This window comes from Callithrix jacchus, chromosome X (assembly GCF_049354715.1).
Source record: "Callithrix jacchus isolate 240 chromosome X, calJac240_pri, whole genome shotgun sequence".
Taxonomy (NCBI): Eukaryota; Metazoa; Chordata; class Mammalia; order Primates; family Cebidae; genus Callithrix; species Callithrix jacchus.
Window position 1 is genome coordinate 13,406,418 of NC_133524.1, and position 26,225 is coordinate 13,432,642.

Genomic DNA, 26,225 nt, shown 5'->3' on the forward strand with positions numbered 1-26,225 from the left:
AGCTACTCGGGAGGCTGAGGCAGGAGAATTGTTTGAACCCAGGAGGCAGAGGTTGCAGTGAGCCAAGATCACACCACTGCACTCCAGCCTGGGTGACAGAGCCAGACTCCATCTCAAAAAAAAGAAAAGATATTTTGAAAGAGAGAGCCACATTTATTTAACTTTATTACAGTATATTGTTATAATTGTTTATTTTTAGTTCGTCTCTTACCATGCCTAATTTATGAATCGCACTCTATTATAGATATGTATGTATGGGAAAAAACATAGTTCATATAGGGTTCGGTGTTATCCAGGGTTTCAGCCATCCACTGGGGGTCTTGGAATGTATCCCCCATGGATAAAGGGAGACTACTCTCAATCTGCACACACACACTCACACAAATAGGTCACAGAAGAGTTTCACTGCATGGGAAAGGGATTACACTAGTGAAATACTAAGCCACGTATCTGTGTCCATTTGCTCATTCTCATTAGGATTAAGCTGAAAGCTGTTTATCTGCTGCTAGTTGCATAGGGATATATCTTGGCTTTACTTTCGAAATGGATTCTTGGCACAGTTTCATTGTTAGGGATGTGGGATCCAAAACCAAAAAAAAAAAAAAACACATTGTGTTTAAGGAGTATACAAGAATTATGATTCCCAGATCTTTATCTACCTTGATGTTTTGAAAATAACATGAGGCTGGAGTAGAAGGACAGGAAGGAAGGGGAAGCTGAGAGAACAGCCAGGAAGCTGGGACTAACAGCTGTTCTATTTTTCTGAACAGGGTGAATAAAATTAGACAAGAGTTACAAATGCATGAGTGTAAAATAACAGCATGTCTAAGGAGGGCAGGGTGGTGGTGAGTCCTTATTGCTTGTGGGTAAAGGACAATTAAAATTAGTTTATGGAAAGTTCATAAAGATGAATAAAGTTAAAGTACTCAGCGTGGTATTCCTCTCTCTCCAACACAAGCTTTTCCTGCCGTAGATGTGTGAAGAGTGTGCTGAGATCCCATTTGTTCACCACCTCAGTGGGTTTCTGCTATACTTACAGACTAACCACCAATTTATTTTCATTTCTGCCTTTCAACATTAAACCAAGGTGTGCCTAATGACGACAACATCTTTCAACCAAAGGCCACGAGGACAGCTTCACAGGCCTGAGTGACGTATCCATCGGGCTTTATCTTTATGTAAAAGTCTTCATTTATGCCTTCTTTGTTCTTTCTCCAAATCAACCACTATAAACTACACAACACAGCTCTCTGTTTATTGATTAATTTTTTTGTTTATTTATTATATAGGGATGGGGGGGGTCTCACTATGTTGTCCAGGCTGATCTTGAACTCCTGACCTCAAGCAATCCTCCCGCCTCAGCCTCCCAAAGTGCTGGGATTACAGGCGTGAGCCACCATGCGCAGTCCATGGCTCTCTGTTTATATTTCAGTTTTAAAACTCCGAGTAAAGGAAACAGTCATCTTGGGCATTTGTTTTTCTGATAAAAGCTTCATAAATGTGCACAATCCTCTGTGTCTGCCTGCTTTCCCCACAGGCCTGTTGCTGTCCAGACCAGTATGAAGAGTATGCCTTAAAGGAGAAAACTATGGCTAAAAAGAGTCCCTTAGCCCAGTGGGTGAATTTCTTAGACTACATCAAAATCTGTTCAATCATTTGATGCAATTATTAAGTGCATAATATATAGCGGACCATTTTAGGCATGGAACAGAGCACAGCAAAAAAACAGACACAAATCCCTGTCTTTATAGAATTCAGATCCTAGTGGGGATATAGAAGAAAAATGAATAAAGAGAAGAGGGTTGGGAATGCCCAGGGTGGCGGCGGTAAAGCAGTTTTATAGAGGTTGATCCAGGGAGGTATTGTTTGTGGGAGATGTTTGAGCAAAGAAGGAGAAGAAGGGACCTGAGCAGATGTTTGGGAGAGAGCATTCCACAAAGATGAAATAACAGTGTAAGGCCATGGAGTGAGACTGCCTTGCTGATGGCCAAGCTACACGGACGCCAGGGTGGCTGCAGGGAGAAAGGGAGGAGGGGAAGCATAGTTTGGAGTCATAATTAAAATTTCAGAAAAGCTTTCTTTCTCAGCCTGATTCCTACTATGATAATATTTCTCATTTGTCCTTCTGCTTTTAGATAAGATAAATGATTTGAGGTGTGTTATTAGAAATTATGAAAAATAACAAGGCCATGCTCTCTGATGTACTTTCAATTATTACATTATCATATATGAATATATCAGACTAAAAAAAAGAGAAGATTATCATAGTCACGATAGTCACCACTATGACCACTAATGATAGAGTCACATCACAGTTTACATCGTCTCATTTGACTTTGTGATAGTGCCTGGATAAGAGTTACTTTCCCTTTCTGCAGATACGGAAAATTTTCCAATGCATTATGTGACTTGTCCAAAATTGCTCAGCTAGTAAATGCTGAAGGAGGGGTATGGACCAGAATTCCAGTATTACTTTTGCTAAATTACACGATTTTCAGTGCCAGCAGCATCCAGTACACCTGCTCAGGACATCTCTACTCTCTATAATTTTCCCCTTTAAGAGGAAAGACCTGTAGCTAAGAGAGATTGGTTTACCTAATAAGGAAAAAATAAAATGAACAATGACATTTATTATAATATCATATATCATACTAAAATGAGATACCTAAAAGCTCAATAACAAGAGACAGGTAAGTGTGGAATACTTACAGATGTGTGGGACATTATCATTCTATAATAATAAAATAAGAGCCACCCAGAGATGTCTACAACCTAATTTCCAGATTCTGTGTATATGTTACCTGGCAGGGAAAAGGGGAAGGAAGGTTGCAGTTGGAATTCGGTTGGTAATCAGGGAGATTACTGAGTGGGCCTGTATTAGACCATTCTCACATTGCTATAAAGAAACACCCAAGACCAAGTCATTTATTTATTTATTTATTTATTTTTGAGATGGAGTCTCACTCTGTCACCCAGGCTGGAGTGCAGTGGTGCAGTCTCAGCTTACTGCGATCTTTGCCTCCCAGGTTCAAGTGAGTCTCCTGCCTCAGCCTCCCGAATAGCTGGGACTACAGGCACATGCCACCACACCCAGCTAATTTAAGTATTTTTAGTAGAGATGGGGTTTCACCATGTTGGTCAGGCTGGTCTCGAACTCTTGACCTAAAGTTATCTGCCCACTTTGGCCTCCCAGAGTGCTGGGATTACAGGTTTGAGCCACTGCACCTGGCCAAGACCAAGTCATTTATAAGAAAAGAAGTTTTGTTGGCTTATGGTTCTGCAGGCGCTACAGGAAGGCTGACAGAGGAGGCCTCAGGAGGCTTTGACTGGTGACGAAAGGCAAAGTAGGAGCAGGCACCTCACATGGCAAGAGAAGGAGAGAAAGATGGGAGAGATGCCACACACTTTTAAAAGACCCGATCTCAGGAGAACTCACTAACGTAAGGACAATACCAAGAGGGACAGTGCTAAACCATTCAGGAGATATCCACCCCCATGACCCAATCACCTCCCACCAGGCCCCACCTCTAACATTGGGGATTATATTTCAATGTGAGATTTGGGCAGGAACACACATCCAAACTATATATTTTAAGGCCCAAGGGTCCTTCAAAGTGAAAGACTATGGGAGAAAAGCATAGAGAGATGCGATGTTGTTAACTTCAAAGATATATGAAGGGGCCACGAGTCAAGGAAAGCAGGAGGCCTCTAGCAGCTGTAAAGAACAAGGAAACGATTCTCCCCTGGGCCTCCAGAAAGGAGTACAGCGCTGCTGACACCTTGATTTCAGCTCAGTGAGACCCATGCTGCAATGCTGACCTCTATAATTGTCAGATAATAAATTTGTGTTGTTTTTCAGCTGTTGTGTTTGTGGTAATGTGTTACAGCAGCAATAGGAAACTAATACAATAAGCCAAAATGGACTATGGACATGTAAATATTTAGATGATATTGTGAGATCTATGGAATAAAATGACAAATATTTAGAATCTACATTTAAAAAGCAATATACAGACATGTACATACAGTGTGGTTAAAACTAGAGTTGATAAACAGAGAAACAGAAACCTTAGCTGAGTGAGTGTTAAAACTAGGTTTGATAAACAAAGAAACAGAAACCTTAGCTGAGTGAGTACAAAATCTGGGAGAAAAGCCAGAAAAATGTGAACCATGAGTAATGTGAGGGGTGGAATGACGCTGATTCATTTTTCTTTTCTTGCAACTTTTATGAAATTTTCAAATTTCCTTTAATGGGCCTGCACGGAGAAAACGCTAAAATTAAGTTTCAACTTGATCTGAGAAAGTAAAAATCCTATTTAGAGAGCTGCAATGATGTATGTTGCTAGAGAGGACACCATCAGTCATGACATCTGTGGTAAAATAGCAATATTCTTCCTCATTTTATTTAGGTAGCCAGATGGAGAAACAGTTATCATTTTAGCAGCTGGTACTAAAATTCTTATGTTGGGAGAGACCTATCTTACTTGAAAAGTTGAAAAGAAGCTTTGTGAAGTTCACTAGGAGAAGGAAGTCCCCAGGCCCAAGTGTTGAGCCAGTGCTTAGATTTCACTTTAAGGAAGGGAGAGGAAAGAGTAATTAGGGCTGGAGTCAGGAGAGGAGAGAGAAGTGTCAGCTGGGGCAGGAAGAAAGCTTTTGAAGGAAAACATAAACCTATAGCACATTTTCAAAGGAATTCAGTGTGTGGTCGATGGGACGCCCCATTACTCCCGATCTTCACCCAAACTGAAACTTGTCCATGTTTGATTTGATTTCACAGGGAAACTAAGAAAGGCAGTGAGATTTGCATCAAGGTTAACTCGGTTAAAAAAATTGGGCTAGTCTGTGTGGATGGGGAGAGTGTAAGATCTAAAACCACGTCTTGTGGTGTGCCTAGCATGTGTCTTCAACTTTGCTGGGTGTTCACTGCCTGTTCAACATCTCCCCTTCCTAGGGTACCCTCCTAACCCACATGTAATGTGTGATCCATTGCAAATTAACAAGTGTTTGCAAAGCTATTTCACTACCTTGAGTTGCATTTCATATACAAGAAGCCAGCCCTTGGATTCCCTGGGATTTGGGCCAGTTTGTTGCAAAGCAACCACTCAACTGCTCCCCTGAGAACCTGTGGAAGCTCCCCACCACTGATGTTCCCCAGGGATTGAGAAGCTATTCTCTCTCCCCACATGAGATGGTTTTAGAGGTAGGGGCCTGCAGTTATTCAAAGGAGCCATGGTGCTTGGGCTGCCCTCAAAAGCCCAGAAGATGCTGGGAGGTGGTGTTTGTTAGAGGACCCACTGGGGATTCTATATCCTCTATGGTGTCGTTGAGAATCAAAGGAACTTCACTCCACCAGACATCCCAAAAACAGAGCTCCCGAGGTGCCCGTGATTGAAAACAGGGAGTCTTCCCTAGAGATCCTCTGGGCCAAATCCTGGCATTGCTCCCAGTGGTCTCTCTCCACAGTGGCAGTAGTTTATATGGTTTTCTCCAATTCTGTCTTGAGGGCTCAATGAACCAGAGCTCCCTTGGGGTCAGGTGATATTCCAGAGGCCTAATGTCTGCCTCTGTGAGTGGCAAAACTTACTACCAAAAATGTGGGGGAGTAGTAGTGGTGATGTAAGTGTGTTTATGTGTGTGTGCGTGTGTATGCATGCCTCTGCCTACATCAAGGGAGAGAGGACAAGAAGGAGAGATTGCAGATTTTGTAGGCTTGAAGCTTACATGATTTTGATGGTCCTCTTCAAGAAAAAAAAAACTATATTACAAATTCAAAATGAGGTACAAAAAATACAAATATGTATTTACAATGAGGTAAAAAATTACAACGATTATAAAAGCTGGCAAATAACCCAAATAATCCATCACATAATCTAGAACATAGCATAATCTTCATTCCCCAATGCATCGCTATACTATTTTTCCTACATTTATTAGCTAAATATTCTTTGATCATCTCTTCAAATGACAGCGATTTTGTGTTTGTTTGTTTGTTTTTTGATAACAGGAATACACTCATTTTTTCCTCTATCTAGAATGATTGATGAAATGTTTTTTAAAAGTATCGATAGTTTAGAAATTGATTTTCAGGCTGGGCGTTATGGCTCATGCCTATAATCCCAGCACTTTGGGAGGCCAAGGTGGACAGGTCACCTGAGGTTAGGAGCTCAACACCAGCCTGACCAACATGGCGAAACCCCGTCTCTACTAAAAATACAAAAATTAGCTGGGCATGGTGGTGCGTGCCTGTAATCTCAGCTACTCAGGAGGCTGAGGCAGGAGAATCGCTTAAACCCAGAAGGCAGAGGTTGCAGTAAGTGGAGATCACGCCATTGCACTCCAGCCTGGGCGACAAAAGTGAAACTCTGTCTCAAAAGAAAAGAAACAATGAAAATTGGTTTTCAGCTTCCCAATTCATTTTTGGCCATGTAATATAAATTTGTAGGATTTGTTGTCAAATTTGAAAAACCTATCAAGTTTTTTTCATGTGTGAGCTGTCAGATTTCAAGTTATTTTAAGTGTCCTTACATAGTGACTAATCACAATCTGTGAACTAATGACACTCATTACAGAGTTTGTCATTGATGTCGTTTAGTGGTGTATTATGATTTTTATGTTAATCATTGTCAATATTAGTATTCATTGTCAAATTGGCAAGAAATTTAATTTTCTTCAAACATTTATAGATTTATTTTTTATTAGTTGGATTAGTAAGCAACCAAGAGTCCCGATTCAAAATTTGTTTCTTCCTCTTCAGATATTACTGATTTTGTTATGGTCTAAATGAATCTTTCATTTACAATTTATTTCTCCATGTCAGAATGATTTCTCATGATTTCATTCAGAAACATGCATATACCTCTGTATATATGTATAACAGTTTTACCGTGTAATGAGTTTATAACTGGATATGTGGAGCATTCCTGATGGGAAAGAACTTCTATTTTGACTTGATGTCCTTGAGAACTAAATCTTCTGCTTACAATTCCATGTATCTCATGCTTGGGAGAGGTTTTTCACAAAGTAACTTTTGGCCATCTATATTTCAAATGTTATTTCTTTTCTACCACCCCACACTGCTAGTGCTGCTAGGCACAATGACACACATTACAATTTATGGCCTCTGGCCCTATACCTTTTCTTTGTGATCCCAAGTGAGACATCACAGTAGATGGTAGAGGGGTTCCTGAAAGCCATTCCTACATCAGGATGGCTGGTAATAACTTAAATATGAAACACAAATATATCCCACTAAACCCAAACTGTTCCTAACTCAACTTCATCATAGGCATATTTCAAAACTGCCATGGTCATCTTCAGTGCAACTCAGTACAAGGAAGGGAAGTTATAGTGGGAAGAGACAGTAGTCTTACTTGACTGTGGGTGAGATTGAGTAGTTTTACAAATTTTATAAAAACATATGAATATGTGAACATATTGCCTTAGAAGGGGCCCAGGTATGCCACGGAGCGTTTATGCTTCCTGATCAATCCGCCTCAGGGGCAAGAGTTGGTACCAGATGATATACTACTAGAACCTTCTCTATTGCTAACTCCACCTATTATTTTTAAAGACAGGGTCTCATTTTGTCACCCAGGCTGGAGTGCAGTGGCATGATCTGTGCTTATTGCAGCCTCGACCTCCTGGGCTCAAGTGATCCTTCCACTTTAGCCTCCCAAGTAGCTGGGACCACAGGCACAGGCCACCATACCTGACTAGTTCATTTCTATTTTTTATAGAGACAGGGTCTTTCTATGTTGCCCTTTTGCCCAGGCTGGTCTCAAACTTCTGGGCTCAAGCGACTCTCCCTCCTCAATCTCTCCAAGTGCTGAGATTGCAGGCTTGAGCCACAGAACCCAGCCCAGAAACAACTATTTAGCAGAGTTTCCACCCTCTTCCCCCCTCCCCCTCCCACCAAATAAAGCAAGAGTTTTGCTTTTCAGGTTGACAAAGAACTTATTTGACTACTTCCCTAAAGCTAATACTTTGCTGGGAATATAGGAGAAGTTAAAGGGAATAGAATTATTTCTACACTATTAAGATGATAAAAGTTTCAATTTATTATGAATACAAGAGTTCAAATATTTTTTTAAAAGCCACCAGAAGGTGGTTTAAAAAGGCTTTATTCTCTTGAATAACAATGCCTGCCAGTTTCAATAAGATTAGCTTTTCTTTTTAAATCTCATCTAGAAAGCTTTTATAATTGAATGTTGATTTATTAATCATTTTTGTATCTTTCATCACCGGTCTGAGAAATCTTAATAAAGACTGTTGATGCTAGTAGATCCATCTCATACTGGAAAAAAAAAACCTGGTTTTTGATCACTTGTTTCTTGTCCGTGTGTGTGTGTGTGTGTGTGTATGTGTGTGTGTGTATGGGTGTGTATGGGTGTGTCTTTCTCTTCCACACAACCCAACCAGACACTTTCTTTTCAAAATATTATGATCATCACTATCTCTGTTGTACCAAGGGAATTTTCAGTATTCTAAAAATAACTTCAATTCTATGGAGTCAGAGTGTTTTTAGTTACAGATGCCCAAACAGTAGGGTTTCACATCAGACCCATCTTAAAATACCGTATTAAAAAACATAGAGAATAATGGAAACATGAAAAATGATTTGGAAATTAGGATAACTAAATCTGATCAAAATTAAATTCTATAATGACCAAAGGATAAAATACTAGTGTTAATTATTCATCGGAGGGGCCTGAGAGAAACCTGATTTTTTCTCTTCTTTGTCTTCTACTTGCCTTGCTTCCCGCTGCCTTTTTCTCTGCACTACTCTGGCATCAGCTGGAACTGGTTTGAGCGCCATGCTTCTACCAGCTTTCACAAAATATCCGAAGCCTAGGAGTAGGAACCTAGGTAAACTCTAGGTGAAAGGAGTGACTAAAGCAAGTGTTTCCCTTCTTGTTTTCATTCCGGGTCACCTGCTTTTGATTTAAAATGTTTTTATAACTGGATTAAAAATTTTCCTCTTTCTTGTACATATATTGTGATAGACATAAGCAATTTGTTTCATTTCTATCTTCAACCATGGGAAATGAATTTTTTGAACCTGATTTTTGTTGCTTATAAAAGGCACAATGAAGACTACTTACTGAATTCTAATAACTGCACAATCCTTACGCAAAGCTTGGTGGTAAAAAAATGAATATTCATGAGACCACCTAAGGAATGTAAAATCCATTGCTTACTTGATATTCAGGGACTCCAGGTTAAGAGTGCATTGAAATGGAAAGTGTTAATTAGTCATTGCTGTTTAACAAACGATCTCCAGTTCTCAGAAGCTTATAGTCATGTTTCCACGCACAGGTCTATGGGTCAGCTACAGTTTTACTGGAATCATCCAGGATTAGGAGAGCTTGGCTCCAGGTTACGCACTGGTTTTAGGCCCCCGTCATGTGTTTACTCATTCTCTCTGGACCAGCAGCTACTCAGTGTATATTCTTCCCATGGTGAATCACAGGAGCATAAGATGTCATGCCCAATCACACACATGTGCCTCTTAAGCGTTAACGTTCCAGCCAAGTTTGCAGAGTTTCCATTGGCTAAGCCCAAAGTCAAGGAGTGGGAATGCACACTCTACTATCGCAACGCTAGGTCACACAGCAGAGGGAGGGAGAGAAGACTTAATAACAATAATCCATCTTCCACACTGACCAAATTTGTCTATGATTGATTTCCTCGTTTGTAAAATGAAACAAAACACACACAAACCAAAAATACTTTATCTCCAAGAGTTGTAAGGATGAAAAGAACAGCGCTTGGCACACACAAAAGTCAATATCGTTACTATTACTGCTGTCGTCATCGTTGTTTTGTTTTGCATCTGTCTTTGCCACAGCTAAACTTTCTGCCCTCTTCTAGCTAGCATGTAGGGATTTAGTTTGCACACCAAATTTACCCCTATGCTTTGTCTTACTTTTTAATGTATTTCTCCTTCTTTGATTCTTTCCTGAATTTTTTCTCATCCTGTTAATTGAATATACTGATGTAAGCAGTCTGTAAATGTTTCCCTGTATTATTAGTTGTAGTTTGGTGAACAAATAAACAAATGAGCACTACTGGCTTGTTGCTTTTCTTTTTTCTTTTATTTTTGAGACAAGGTCTTGCTCTGTTACCCAGGCTGGAGTGCGGTGGTACAATCACAGCTCACTGCAGCTTCGACCTCCCTGGCTCAAGCAGTCCTACCACCTTAGCCTCCTGAGTAGCTAGGAGCATGTGCCACCACATCCAGCCAATTTTTAAAAAATTGTTTGTAGAGACAAGGTCTCACTGTGTTGTCCAGGCTAGTATTGAGTTCCTGGGCTCAAGTGATTTTCCTGCCTCAGCCTCCCAAAGTGCTCCCAAAGTGATTACAGGCATGAGCCACTGCTTCCGGCCTTTCTTCCCTAAACCTTGACTTCCCACGCATTTGCCATCTCTGTCAATGCTGCAGTAGCCCTTCTTCTGTATCTATACCAGGCAAAATCGATTTTGTGGCTCTTATCACCAAACATCAGGTTATAAGTTTCTTTGTTTATTGTCTACTACCGTGCTCTCAACTATATGTTTTATATCTCTTTTGTCATTGCAAGTACAAAATAGGCATGCAATAAGTATTTCTGAATGAAGGAATAAATAAATCAGTGTTTGTCATGACGTCTACATGCACTCTCGCCTAGATTTTCTGTTGTGATGTAGATATTAACTGTAGGCATGGGTGTGGCTATGGTTAATCCCATTTCTTTCCACCTCTGGAATCTAGTTCTGCTCCTTCCATTGCACTGAAACTGGGTTTGGTAAGGTCGTTGAATACTGTCCTACGTGCAATCCAGTGGCCTTTTCTCTGATATAATCACTTTGCAAGGCATGCCAGGGTCAATCATTGTTTTCTTCTTAAAATCGTTCCTTCTGTAGCTTTTGTGACTCCAGCTTATCACCTCTCTGGGCAGCAGTCCTTTACCTGCAGGTTAATTCACATCAAGGACACATGAAATCAGATTTTCCCTGGGATAGAGGCACATCCCCTCTGATGATTCCTAGGGGCATTGCAAGCTGGACTTGTTAACAATAAATTTGCTATCTTCACCCTTAACCCCCAAACACTCATTGGCTTCCTCATGCAGGTTAACTGTGACAAGAGCCGCCTCATTTTTAAGCTGTCCATCTTTTCATCATTCTTGATTCTTTATCCATGTCCCTCCCCACCGCTCTCCCAACTATAATCCGTCCCTAAAATATTGATTTTGTGTTTGTTTTCTCAAAGCATCCTCTTTCCTTCTCTCAGAAAACTGTCTTGGTCCAGGATGTCCAGATTCTTAACTACTTCAAGAACTTTCCAAGGCATCTCTCAGCCTCCAGCTTCTCCCCACTTCCAACTTACTCTTTTCACCCTACTTTGTGATAATTCTTCTAAAAGGCAGATTGGTAGCTTTCCTTTGCCTTCAGCATGAAGTCAAACCTTTTGACATGGCATGAAAAACACTGCCTTTCTCTCCACTTACCTCCCCTTCCATTACCTCCCAACCTCTACCATGCATACTCTGCTAAACTTGAGCTAGTTAGTGCTTCTTGGGATGGCTAGAGCATTCCCTTCCCTCCTCTCCTGTCCTCTCCCCTCCCCTCCCCTCCCTTTCCTCTCCTCTCTTCTCTTCTCTCCTCTCTTCTCTTTCTTCTCTCCTCCCTTTTCCTTCTCTTCTCTTTCTCTCTCTTAACTTATTATACAATAATCCTTAAGAATGCCCATTTCTCTTGCTTTGCTCTCTGAGATAATTTCTGCCTTTTCTCCAAGCCTCATTTCTAGAGTTCTTCCACTGGGAAAGTCCTCTACCCTACTGCCTCCACTTACTCCCCGCTATTGCGTGTTCTTCCTTAGTGTTTCTGTCACACCTTGTAAGTAACCTCAAGAACAGTTCCTTTGAGGTTTAGTAATAATTATTAATTTCTCCACTAGAGTGTGAGATTCTTTAGAGTAGAAACGTTTTACATTATGTCTGCATTCATAGTAAATAAGTGTTAGCACATAGAAAACAGTAAAAAAAAAAAAGTGTGGACTTCAGATAAATTGAACTGGGTTAATTAAAAACAGTATTCAGAAGTGGTCCTTTATTTAAATGGATATTTAACAAAATGGTGTCTAGTTGATGTTGACCTGAATCAGAATATAAAAAGTGTTTTTTTTTTTACAGGTATTTTGGCTTGTGGTTGTAATTTGGCACCAAAATTGGTTTCAGTATGTGTAGTGACATCCGAGTATGAAAACCACACTGTCATCTGGCATGGAGACAATTGGGGCTGGGGTAGAGGCAGTTATGCAAATGACCCTGATTTGTTCTCTTCTTCTCTCATCTTTTTTACTTCCATTGTCATAGGAGATCTTTGTTCCCACCAGATTGAATTAGGAATGCTACTTTTTTTTTTTTTTCAAGTGGATGGTGTTAATATAGCTCTGGGGAAAAAACAGTGTCACAAAAAGCACTGGAAGTGATCTCACCAACCAACCATCCATATGACCTGTATTCTGGGCTATGTTCCAGTAATGGAAATAAGTTTGCTTTGTTCTGGATGCATTTCCTCACCCAGGATCCTTTGTCAGCTCTCCTTCGTCATACATCCCACAGTGGTTATTACAGACTTATTGTTCTGGTGCTGCTGCACCTCCAGAGTCACCCAGTGGCCAAGGGCACTGGCTTCAGGGGCAGTACAAACTCAGTTGCTGCTCTACTTTCTAGTTGTTGATGAATGACTGATCCTCGGTCCTCAGTTTTCTCATTTATGAAATGTGGATAATAACACCGACTCCATCAGGCTTGGTAAAGCCAATCATATAAAGTTCTTCATCCAGCCAGTGCCCTGCACATAGTAATTCTATACCATCTATTTCCATTATATATATAAAAGTCATAGAGTTTCAATCAGATCGTTAGCTCCCAGATCCACTTACAAACTATTACTTTCAGAAAGTTATTTCTATAGTTGAATCATTCATTTATAAAATGACTTCATCCTGAGGGAATATTCTTGTTATCTGCCACTCAGAATCCCCTTCTTAGTCTCCTAGGGCAACTGCAACAAAGAATCACAGACTAGGTGGCTTACAACAATACAAATTTATTCTCTCACAGTTCTGGAGGATAGACATCTGAAGTCAAGGTGTCCTCAGAGCTATGCTCCCTCTAATACTCTGGGTAGAATCCTTTTGTGCCTGTACATAGCTTCTAGTGGTGACCATGAACTGTTGGCATTTCTTGTTTGCAGCCCTATCACTTCAGTGTCTGCCTCTGTCTTCATATAGCCATCTCCTCCCTGTGTGTCTCTGTCTTCACATGGCATTTTCTTATTTTCTTGTGGGGGACACCAGTCATATCAGGTTAGGGTTTACTCTGATTACTTCATCTTAATTCGATTTCATCTATAGAGATACTATTTCTAAACAAAGTCACATTCACAGGTTATAACTTTAATGCTTTTGGATTATCTTTTTGAAGACATAATTCAACCCATAAAACCATTTAATGAAGAACTTGCTGCCCTCAGATAAAGGTAGGGGTGATGGGAGACGAGCTTCAGCGACTATTCAGCTGTATAGTCCAGCCCTCTCACCCAAGGTCAGGCTCCTTCCTGAAGTGACCCACATTCAATGACAGATTAATGCAGGGATGTAAAGGCCTGGCCGCCAGAGTAACTTTGAAGGGCCCTTCCAACTCCAAAACCCTGTGGCATCATTGGAGGCTGTTATTGTGCTTGGGTTCAAGGTTGACGTCTCTCTCTGCCTAGTCCTGCTTCTGTCCCTAAACGTTCACAGGTGTTGATCTCAACAAATATCCTTGCAATAATCTCTAACTCAAAGTCTACTTCTTGGAGAGGCAACCTGTGATAGTACTTGAAAGGAGAAAGTGCCTCCTGCAACATTTTGTTCACCAGGGTTGTTACTTCCTGGGCACATAGTAAACAATCAATAAATCCTAACAAGACTTATTGGGTCACAGTTCTCTGAGTAGTTAGGCAGAATTAAGTGTGCAATTTGTTTGATAGCTGCCTGAGACATGAATGTATCCCCATGTAGATTGAATCCATGACAGATCACATGTTCAAATGAACCATCCACCATTTAGCCCAACCTGCTTGTTGTCACAACCAGCACCAAAACATTCTCTGTAGTCTTGTGCGGCATGACAGTCAGATGCTCTCAATACCTGATAATAAGATAATCCCTCAGCATGAATTCAATATAACTGACCACAGAAATAACCAATCTAAAGCAATCCTTTGGAAATTGATGATTAAGGATTTGAGAAACATATGTATTTCAATTCAGGGAACCAAATTGAGTGGTCAGGGTCAGGAAAACATGGTGGTCCAAACACATTGAAAGCTACTTGCTCCGTGCAGATATTTTTATAGCAGAGCTTGACAAAAGGGAGCCTAAAGAAGAGAAAGTCATTATGTCTTTAACACTAACCAGAAGGGGCAGGTATCTTTGAGCCCTTGGCAAACTCATCCCTATAGAGAAAGTGGAAACATCAATGGCACTGGTTATTAGTTCCAAATGACTCTCCTTGCTTTTCCTTCTTGCCCTTCCAGAGAGTACATTGTGGTAACAGCTGACAAGAGAACTGTAATCTACTTGGCAGGAGTAGTTCTCACTGTTAAATGAAAACGTTGAGATTCTGCTATATGTACCAGTGTACTGTGTGTTTGGTTAGCTTGGGTCATCCCTGAGAAAAGACTCAATTATGGGTGCCCTAACTTAGTTAGACAGTACTTTGGAACATGGCTAGGGATATACAATCACTTGATCTAGAAGCCAGCTTGTCTCTTCAGCTAATATCTCTGCCTTCTCACTTTCTGTAACTGTATTTCGTTTTTATCATCTACTGAAAATGAGCCAGAAAACTCCAGTGAACTAATCTCAACCACATTAAGAAGTATTTATATGTATCATTTATTCATTGAACAAATATTTGTTGAGGGTCTTCTATGTGCCAGGAACTGTCATGTCCAAGGAGGTTGATATGGGTTAGATTGTGTCCCCTCAAAATTTATATGCTGAAGTCCTTACCCCGACTACCTTTGCGAGAGGCATGTTCTCGTGGGTAGGTCGTCACAGCCAGAAAGGCCTTCCTAAATATTTAAGAGCTTCCCTGCACCAGGCAATTTCTCTTGGAGGAATGGTTTCCACAAGCTCTACTTGGCTGCCATTTTGACCTGGCATTTTCTCCCTCTTCACCTTCCTCTGTTCTTTTCCAGCCCCAAATTTGCTAGTCAATTTTTATGCTACAAAATTTAGCTATTTTTTCATTTTTATGTATTCTTATAGATAAGGACTCATTTTCATCCCATATGAAAAAGCTGGTATCTGATCATATTTGACCTACAAAAATAATAATTTAATTTTAATTAATCCAAGATTTTTCTAAACAATGACAGCTTTCTTTTTGAGTGACAGCTGCTAAAATAATAATATATCTGAAGATATATGTAGGAACATATATCTTATGTCCATGCACATGCATAGGAAATATAGTAAAAAGGAAAAAATGCAATTAGCCCTAGAGGAATAGAAAAGTATTTTCTTTCTTTTGCACATTTCTTTATACTTTCCTATATTTTTCCATGTTCTACAATGAACATACTTTGCTTTTTATCATCAGAAGAAGTGTTCCTGCTGGGCATGGCAGCTCACGCCTGTAATCCCAGCACTTTGGGAGGCCAAGATGAGTGGATTACCTGAATTCAGGAGTTCGAGAACAGCCTGGCCAATGTGTGAAACCTGGTCTCTACTAAAAATACAAAAATTAGCTGGGTGTGGTGGCGGGCGCCTGTAATCCCAGCTCCTCAGAAGGCTGAGGCAGGAGAATTGCTTGAACCAGGGAGGCTGAGGTTGCAATGAGCTGGGATTGTGCCACTACACTCCAGCCTGGGTAACAGAGTGAGACCGTCTCAAAAAAAAAAAAAGGCAAAGTGTTCCTTTTTAAAGTAGGGCCTATGCAACAATGACACTAATAAAACTAAGATATTTGCAAGTTGAGCTCTTCCAGTAGATTTTCCATGCTGTTTGATGGATGTAACAGAGGTAGAGAAAAGTCAGTGTGGCAGAAATTGTCATAGCAGTGGGAAATCATCATATTTTTAAGAATGAACATTTATTAATATGGGCTTTGAATTTTAGTTTTAATGTTGTCTGATTAAAAATCTTTATTTTTTTATTGTAAGAGCCATACATGTAGTTTTAAAGTTAGTTAAAATCATACATGTACCCAAAAGTCAAAATAATTCCCATCCCCATAACTTAAGGTAAAGCCTTCCCCATGATATGAGTTGTGAAATGTATACTACATTACAATCTGGTTCGTTCACTTAAAATATATACCTTGGGTATCTTTCCCTGAAAGTATTTATAGATTCATAAACACATTTTATTTTTCCTTTGTGCCAGCTCTAAAGAAATGAAAAAATTTGGTGGGATAAGAAAATGCATCACCAAATGGTCTTTCTCATCATACAATGTCATCAGCTGTACTGAACACAATTAAATTGATGTTTTTTTCTCAATCAGCCTACAAAGCCTCTGACCTGTCCCTAGATGCTTTGATGTGAATGTGAGGGGAAGAGGAGGATGAAATCTTGGGACATTGAACCCAGTTGCTTGTGTTTCTGACATTTGCATTTTGCCTCATAAACACCTTGTATCACTTGAACATATAAAACAGGAATTCATGTCTATTTCAATGTGGATTCTGTTCAGAGATACAAAGATCCAGGTTGAAAAAAATCAAGCAGGTAGTTTCAAGCAAGTGCATTTTCCCCTTGATGCACCAGATGACAAAGGCATTCAAAAAATCTGTTTAGGTTTTAGTGAAAAGGGAGAAAAAGAAGATACAATTATTTCAAATTTAAGGTAATTTGACCTTATTGAAGGCACGTATGGTTTGTGGCCTTATGTAACAATGACTTAAAATTTCCCCTAACTTTTGAACCAGTAATTCTACTGCATAGAAACTGGCCTAGGAAAATGCACGAAGCTCATAAAGAGCTTTGAACTCAAAGACATGCATTGCAGCACTATTAATGATAATAAATAAATTAAAAGTAGAAATACCCCAATCATCCAATAAGAGAGAGGTATTCAGTATCATGGACAACCATACCTTAAACCATAATACAGACTTTGAAAACAGCTATAAATACCTGTAATAAATTTGGGGAAATGTTTCTCCTTATTAGTGAGTGAAGCAGGATAAGCAAGAATACGTGGACAGGGTGGTTCCAACAACGTAAAAAATATATGTGAACCAGAGATGTAAAGGAAAGACAGCAGTCATTAAAGTGGCTGATTCTGGGTGGTGATTGTTTTCTTCCTTCTACTTTTCTATATGTTCAAACTTTCTGGTGAGCACATATTTCTTTAATAAGTTTTTTAAAAATATTGTTAAAAACTTCTGGGCACAGTGGCTCACACCTGCAATGCCCGCACTTTTGGAGACCAAGGTGGGCCGATTATTTGAGGTCAGGAGTTCCAGAACAGCCTGGCCAATATGGTAACCCCCCATCTCTACCAAAAATACAAAAACTAGACAGGTGTGGTGGTGTACGCTTGTAATCCCAGCTACTTGGGAAGCTGAGGAACGAGAATTGATTGAACCTGGGAGGCAGAGGTTGCAGTAAGCCGAGATCACACCACTGCACTCCAGCCTGGGCGATAGAGTAAGATTCTGTCTCAAACAAACAAAAACCATTGTTAAAAAACAAGATATCTAGGCCTTAAGCCCAGAATCTGAGCATCTGATCCCAGCCACCAATTCTTCGTTTCGTGTTTGGGGGTACTTTTTAACCTCTATGCTTGTCTTCTCACCTTCGTATTAGCAGATGATGTTTGGCTGTTTGGTTTTTAAAGTATCCAGGTTCTTTCCTCTTACATCTGGCTTTGGATTATGTCAAAGGATGAATGAGGTGATTTCCATGATTGGAAAAATACAAAGCAGGGGTTTACGGTGCTGTAAGCTTAAGAATATTGGCCAGGTGCAGTGGCTCACGCCTATAATCCCAGCACTTTGGGAGGCCGAGGCGGGTGAATCACGAGGTCAAGAGATCGAGACCATCCTGGTCAACATGGTGAAACCCTGTCTCTACTAAAAATACAAAGATTAGCTGGGCATGGTGGTGCATACCTGTAGTCCCAGCTACTCGGGAGGCTGAGGTAGGAGAATTGCCTGAACCCAGGAGGCGGAGGTTGCGGTGAGCCAAGATCGCGCCATTGAACTCCAGCCTGGGTAACAAAAAAAAGAATATTAAGAGATGGCACTGTAGGCACCAACACAATCCATAAAGCTGGTAAAGCAGGCAGGAGAGATATCTACAGATATTAATAGATTATATAGGCATTGTTTTCCTATCTCAATAATTTGTCTTACCCTTGAGTCTTTTTGAATAGTGGTACTAACTATGAACCAGATCTTTAAAGAAAAATGTTACAGTATGGTAATTATATGTTAGAGAGACAATATTATTTGAATAGGCATCTCATCTCAATATTATCCAGACATATAACATTACCAGGACTCAAAGTATTTGAATGATGCAAATTTTCCTAACGTTACTTATCACATTTAGTGCAGGCAAGTTGATTGTGGCCATATTGATAGCTCCTACAGGTAAGTCAAATTGCGCCGGTTTTTTTATGTTCTTGAGCTTCTGTGGCTATAGTATTTTCTGAACTCCAAAGTCTGTTCATGTGGTAGCTTGAAGCTGTGTTCACAAATTCTTTCATACTGCTTCCTTTAAAAGTTAGAGTCTTATTCCTCTCCCAGTGAGTGTGGGCTGTAGTTAGCGACTCGCTTCTAATAAATATAATGTGGCAGAAGCAACTGATGATATGTGACTCCCTAAACTAGGACACAAAAGGCACTGTAGACTCCTCCTTGGTCTCTTTCTTAGATCAGTCACTGTCAGAGAAGCCAGCTGCTCTATAGTGGGAAGGGTTAAACAGTTTCCTGGAGAGGCCCCTATGGCAAGGAACAGAGGCCTCCTGCCAACAATCACATATGGGAACCATCTTGGAGGCAGATCCTCCAGTCTCAGTCAAACTTTCAGAGGGCTGCAATCCCACCAGTGTCCTAACTACCTCATGAGAGACCCTGAGTCAGAATTACAAAATTACTCCCAAATTCCTAACCCACAGAAGCTGTGAAATAATAATGCTGATTGTCCTGAACCACCAACTTTTAGGGTAATTTGTTAGTCAGCAATAGATAGCTAACACAGCTAGCACCGAACTTTATTGCTGGAAAAGTGTATTGAAAGGTTTCATATTCTGATCTTGTAGTATGAACCAGATGACAAGAGTCTGGATGGTAAGCATACAATGGGGAGGAAAACAGATGCAGAATCGGCCTTCAGGTACTTTGCAATCAAATTCCACAAATGAATAATCCGAGAAAAGTTCTTGACACTGAGGAACTTAAGGTCACTTAGCTTTCATTTTTGAAATGGAATAAACTTTGATTTTTGAAATGGAGAATAATAAGCTTTGATTTTTTGAAATGGAGAGTAAATGGAATCTACCTTAAGAGTTGTTATGGGATTGTAAAATAATATTAAATAAAGTAGCTGTCACTGATAGTTATTACTCCATATACACTTGCCATTATTATTAGAGAGGTGGATTTTCATTATTGAATTTTTTCTGACCTCGAGTCAGAATCCCTGCCTAATGCCAAAAATGTATAAGCATGGCACTTGTGTGAAAGGTGGCATTTTTCACTGATAGTTTTGAAAAATCAGAAACTTTACTAGAAACAGCTCTCCATTGTTTTTCTCAAAACTATCTGTGTAAAAATCTTTTAGGGAAATTAAGGGGCCATGGTTTCAGTTTGATTCAGTACCTATCACAAGTTGCTTGTGAACATACATTTTTATTACTAATCATTCAGAATAATAAATAAGCGAAGTTCCCACACTGATGTGCCAACATACTAAATGCCATCAGCTGTTTTGTTGAAAGGGAGAGTAATATTTCTTATGCTGGATGGTGCATGTAATATTTTATTCCAAAGCAATGCTCAGATCATTTAGATAAATAACTATCTATTATCACATCATTTAATTCAAAACTATGATTTCCCCCTTTCCCTAATTCAAGCGTTTGCTTCAACTCCATCTCATCAATTATGTTGAATTCTTAAGTCATTGAGAAAAGGCCTGACTCACATTTAATGTGTTTATCTTCTTTTCCTCTAATACTCCAGGACTTAACAAGAGAAATGGCTCTGAATCTACAATTTAGATAGATGATCAGCAATTTTCAGAGCCCAAATCTAGAAAATTGATGTAAAGGTGAAATACTAGGTGACTATGAGAAAGACAGTTATTTCAAACCAGAGGCTGTTCTAATTCACTGACAGTTTTCTTATATGCATAATCGAGGCTCTGGATGACTGTGTTGTTATGGTAACCATCACTGTATATTACACTAAAATCTGGTGTCAAAATGTACTAGAGGCATGAAGCATACATTTTTCATATTTTTCCAAGTTCATTTTTCATGATTTCATGTAGCAGTCCAACATAAAACATTTATTTGAGTTTTAAAAATCATAAGTATATATTATTCCGCTTTGAGATTTACTAGCTTCTGTGACTGGAATAGCAATTCACCATTAAGTGGATTTAATACATTTCAAACAATTAGACTTTCTTTCACAGAAAGAAGATGGAGAGGGGTTGTACTTCATGGTCTTCTTTGGAGCTAATCCGCAACCCTGGCTCCCTGATATAATCGGAATTGGCCTTCAGATTCCAAATTATGGTGAGACAATGTGCAGGGATTTCAAATAAGGTGTGACATTTTTGCTTCAATAAGGATAGACAAATGTTGAAATTTACGTGTCACTCTGTTTAATTTATATGACAAAGTCAGGGGCTTCTTGACTTGGGTGCTGGTTACTCCTCCCTTCCTCTTTTTATAGCAGCTACTACCGGATGGGTTTGGCACATGGATGAGACACAGTGTTCTCATTATTGGAATTGCTGGCATTCAAATAATGGGGAGAAGTCTGTATATTATAGTTAAATGCAGAACATTAGTACTGATTTTTAAAAAATTGTTCAATAACCTAATTAGGGAATTATCAAAGGTGCCCCTGAAAATAACTTTGTGTGAAGTGTTTATATCAAGAGAAAGATTCACATCCATTTATTTGACACACTTAATTCACATTATTCCTCTTTCTCTTGGAAGATTATATAACTGGAAATATCACAACACAAGGAAATAGAACACAGAAAATCCTACATTGAATGAATTGCTGACCGAGTATGAATTTTTGCAAATATTTCTTAGATAAAACTTAGTTTTTTTCAATATGAATATTATAATACTCATTGCCGATGCTAGAATATAATTTTAAGAATTTGTAAAACTCAAAGATTTCTAGGTTTAAACTTGTTTTTTTCTCAATATTGAAGATAACTCACTGATTACATCCTTTTCTTATTTTCTTTTTTTAAATGAAAAGATTATTCCAATCAACTGGACAATCTTGCTAGAATCTATCTTGAGAAGAAAGAAAGATTTTCTTTTAATAACTGCAAAGTTCTAGGATTAAATTTATGACCTGTGGAAATGGAAATAAAAATAAAGATTAAACAAGTTAAAATGTCCTTGAGCCAGAAAGTAAGATAGGATGGACAGGTGTATCAGTCTGTTTTCCTATTTTCACACTGCTATATACTACCCGAGACTGGGTAATTTAAGGAAAAGAAAGAGGTTTAATTGACTCACAGTTTCATGTGGCTGGGGAGGCCCTTAGGAAACTCACAATCATGGTAGAAGGTGAAGGGGAAGCAAACACCTTCTTCACAAGGCGGCAGGAAGGAGAAGAGAGAGTGAACGGGGAAGAGCCCCTTATAAAATTATGAGATCTCCTGAGCACTCACTCACTATCAAGAGAACAACATGAGGAAAACTGCCCCCATGATCCAATCACCTCCCTCCATCAACATTTGGGGATTACAATTTGAGATGTGATTTGGGTGGGGACCCAGAGCCAACCATAACAACAGGTGAATGTGATCTAATTTATTTTGCTTCAACTCAAATACCACGAGCAAACTCCAGTTATTCAGTGGTCTCATTAAATAAATATCCCACACATGAGGCCATAGAGAACTGAACTAGGCCAAAGCAATTCTCAATCCGTCCACTGTTGACGAACCTGCTGACTTGCAGTCAATATCTGGCATGGATGTGTGGTGTAGACAGAGAAAATTGTCCTATGCCTACAGACCTGGCATCTGACACTCCTCACTAGGAGTCACATCCATCACAGCTCCTGATCAAACAGATTCTGCATTTCTGCTCAGTCTACTAAACCAGGACTGTGTTCCTGTTACCAGAGCACCCAACCAGGATGCCAAATTAGAGATCAGTGTCCACACTATACTGAGTATATGAGAACATTTTTATCATAGCCAAGAGTTCTATTGGACATCACTGTTTTAGATATAAAACAAGTGATAAAAACTAATCAAAATTAAAGGTAGGGTTGTAGACAAATTTCTTGACATAACATACAAGCTGTCAGTGTTTCAAATTTTATGTCTTAGAAATGAAATAGAAACATGTTTTGGTGACTAAGAGAAAATAAATAAGGAAATAAAGCCTGCATTTAAAATAGTAAAAACATAAAACCTAACCAAACTTTAAACATGTATTCAACAAAAATGTATAGCTCTTCCTAATGCCAGGTACTGTGCTAGGTATGGATTCAAAGATAAAGAGACATAGATCCTAGCCTTGTGATGTAAAGTTCAAAGAAAGCCAGGCACAGTGCTCACAGCTGTAATCCCAGCACTTTGGGAGGCTGAAGCGGGTGGCTGCTCATTTGAGGCGAGGAGTTCAAGACCAGCCTGGTCAACATGGCAAAACCCCTGTCTCTACTGAAAATACAAAAATTAGCCAGGTATGGTGGCGGGCGCCTGTAATCCCAGCTACTTGGGAAGCTGAGGTAAGAGAATCACTTGAGCCCAGGAGGCAGAAGTCACAGTGAGCTGCGATCGCACCACCCTACTCCAGCCCGGGCAACAAGGCAGGACTCAGTCTAAAACAATAATAATAATAATAATAATAATAAGCGAGCACAGAGTGATACAAATGAATGATGCAAGCAATCAGTACCAGAGAGAGCTTCCCCCAGGTGCATGGAGGTTCTCTGGAACATCGGCAAGAACCCCTTCTGGAATGGGCATTCATTTCCCCAGCTGGTGGCCTATTGCTGCTGACTGCTCACAGCCAGTGCCCTTGTTAGCAAGGGAGCCATCCAGCTCAAAGTTATGCCTCATCTCTGGGGGCAGCCCACATCCGGTGACTGGCTGATGTGGGATTACAAAGGCGGGGACCCTTGCTGGAGGCGAAACAACTCTGAAGAGCCATCCCAGCTCCAGAGTTCGCCCTGTAATTGGCTGCGGCCTCTGTTGCAAATGCCTTGCAGTTAAACTCCACCCTAATCACAGGTGCTGGTCTCATTGGGCTTCCTGCATGCAAATCTCTATCTCAGAGTAGTATTTACCATGTGGGGGAAATAAAAATGGTCCAGAGTCTAATCACTAGTCTCATAGGATCAAAAATCTGACATGGTTGGCACACTATTGGTGGAACTGTCTTTGAAAGGTGCATTGATATTGGCCAAAAATGAAACTGATAGGTAAAACCAGGATGTCAGTGTGTTCATTCATAATGAGAAATGTGAGCATCACAAAGAGCAATATACTCTCCCTGTAGTCCACTATATGTAGAAAACCAAATTGTCATCACCAGCATGGAGTCAGAGTAAGGGCTCTCCCTAGATGACTTAAATGTGTGTTGGCAATAGGCTAAAACAGGAGAGGTCTTGATAGTGGCAGTGCGATGACTTTGAGGAGGAAGTAAGTAGGAATTACTGTAACAGCCCAGGCAGCATATGGTGAGGGTCTGATTAAGAAAGAGTCGGCGGAATGGGAAGAATGGAAACAGATATAAGACTCATCCAGAACTAATTGTAATGATGATATAGACATAACCTGCTATTCTGGAAAACCAGTACTATTTTAAACTTCTCATTAAACAGTTTGAATGCATCAAAACTTAATAAGTTTTAAAAATTATTTCCATATTCACTGTCGCTGTCAAATGCTTTATCAGATTTGAGAGTTTCAAGTTTTGAGTTCCTCATGAAATTAAAATTTAGACTTGCAACTTTATTTTCCCTTTACGAGAATTTGTCAGCGGGAATTGTGAAAAGTGGTTATAATATTCCTTGTTGTAGGTGCAAAAAGGCAAAGGAGTTGATTATCATAGATGCAAAGCAAAATTTGGAAAGCCAGAATTAGCAAATGCTTCAATTTATTTTATTTTTTACAGTTATTTATGATGGCTTCATTCATAATTGCCAAAATTGGAAGCAATCAAGATGTCCTTCAGTGGGTGAATAAACTGATACACCCAGCCAATGAAATATTATTCAGTGCTAATGAATACCTCGACTCAAAGCATCATATAAATATTATACTCAGATATAAAATATGGATATAAAATATAGATATAATTCAGATATAAAAATGTGATTTCTAAAAGCAAAAGTAGAAAAAGAAAATAAAACAGGAAAAAATGTGATCTGGGGAAGTTAGCTTATTAGTAAACATTCATTAAGTGCCTACCAGGTATGTCTAAGGCACTGTACCAAATCAAAAGAGAAAACAAAAGTTAATTACAGCTGATTCCCAGCTGCCAGACACTTAACACCCAGGAGTAATGGACCAGGAACCTCCCCTGAGATGGGCAACAAAATGTCCTATGAGTGGCTAGCCCCAAACTACCTGTCTTATTGTCATCTTATATTTTGGGGCCTCAAGATAGCATGCTGGATTAGCCATGTTTTCACATTGCAAATCTACCTGAATACAAAATGATGGCTTTCTCCTCTTCTCTGTGATCTCCCAGAATTACCAGTAGACACAAGACAATGGGCAGCCATTTAAGCAAAGAGAAAATGCAAAGTAAATAGTGATGAATGTCCAAAAGAAGGAGGTCATAGTAAAGTCAGGCTTGTGTTACTTACTATGCCTGATTTGGCAAAGTTCTGGGCTTGGGGTTGCAAAGGAAACAGAAGTTTTAGAGGCACAGCAAGTCCAGAAGGAAAATCCAGCATTGGCTGGAAAAATCACTGAAGTGCATAGAATAAGGCTCCCTTATTTCTGAAAGAGAGAAAGCGCTTTCTTGGGGGAAAGTATATGAATTCTGGCTATGTTGGCTTCATGTGACAGTGAGGAGAACAAATCAAACCAGGTCACACCAAGCCAAGCACATTTCTCAGCATACCTAAGAATGACATTGCAAGTGACATACTGCCAGTGTGACTGTTACTCCTCTGTCCTGAAGTGAACAGATTTGAACTCGGAACTGCATGAAACTGCATGTTCTTTGAGTCCCATGAATTATTCCATTACAGCAAGCCACCTGGCGGTACATGCTATTTCAGAGGGAAGATGAACCCATAGTGTCACTCCCAGAGAAAACTTGGAGTGAGGCTGTGAATCCCAGAAAATGAGGTCTTTGAAGAAAAAATACCTCCACTTTCTGAGGGCAATGCTGAGCTCAACAGAATTTTCTATTTGAAGCAACTGCATATCTTGTCTTTCGGTTTTTTAAAATTGTATTATTGCTTATCTCAGACCTTTTCGATTGAATTCAAAGTTTTCTGGTTTGGGCCGGTTCTGCGGATAAATTGTGGAATATGCTCTGCTTCCTTCTCCCACCACCATCTGCATGTGAAGAATAATACCCACAGATAACCCAACAGTCTTCCGACTAGAGGGCACGATTATTCAATTCCTTGCTACTCAAAGTGCTGTCCTTGGACGAGCAGTATCAGCATCATCTGGAAGTTTGTGGAAAATGCACAATTTCATGCCATACCTCATGCCTACTGAATCAGAATCTGCATTTTAACAAGATCCCCAGGTGGTTCATGTGCATGTGGAAATCTGAAAGCAATGGTCCAATTCACTGATTCTTACAGTTGAACATTCATCAGGATCACCTGAGAGGGGTGACTTGTTTACCCTACAGACTGGGGAGGGGGTGCACCTCTGGAGTTTCTCATTGAATAGATCTGAGATGGGCCCGAGAATTTGCAATTCTAACATGTTCCTAGGTGATGCTGATGCCACATGACTGGAGACTCATCCTGGCAGGCACTCATTTC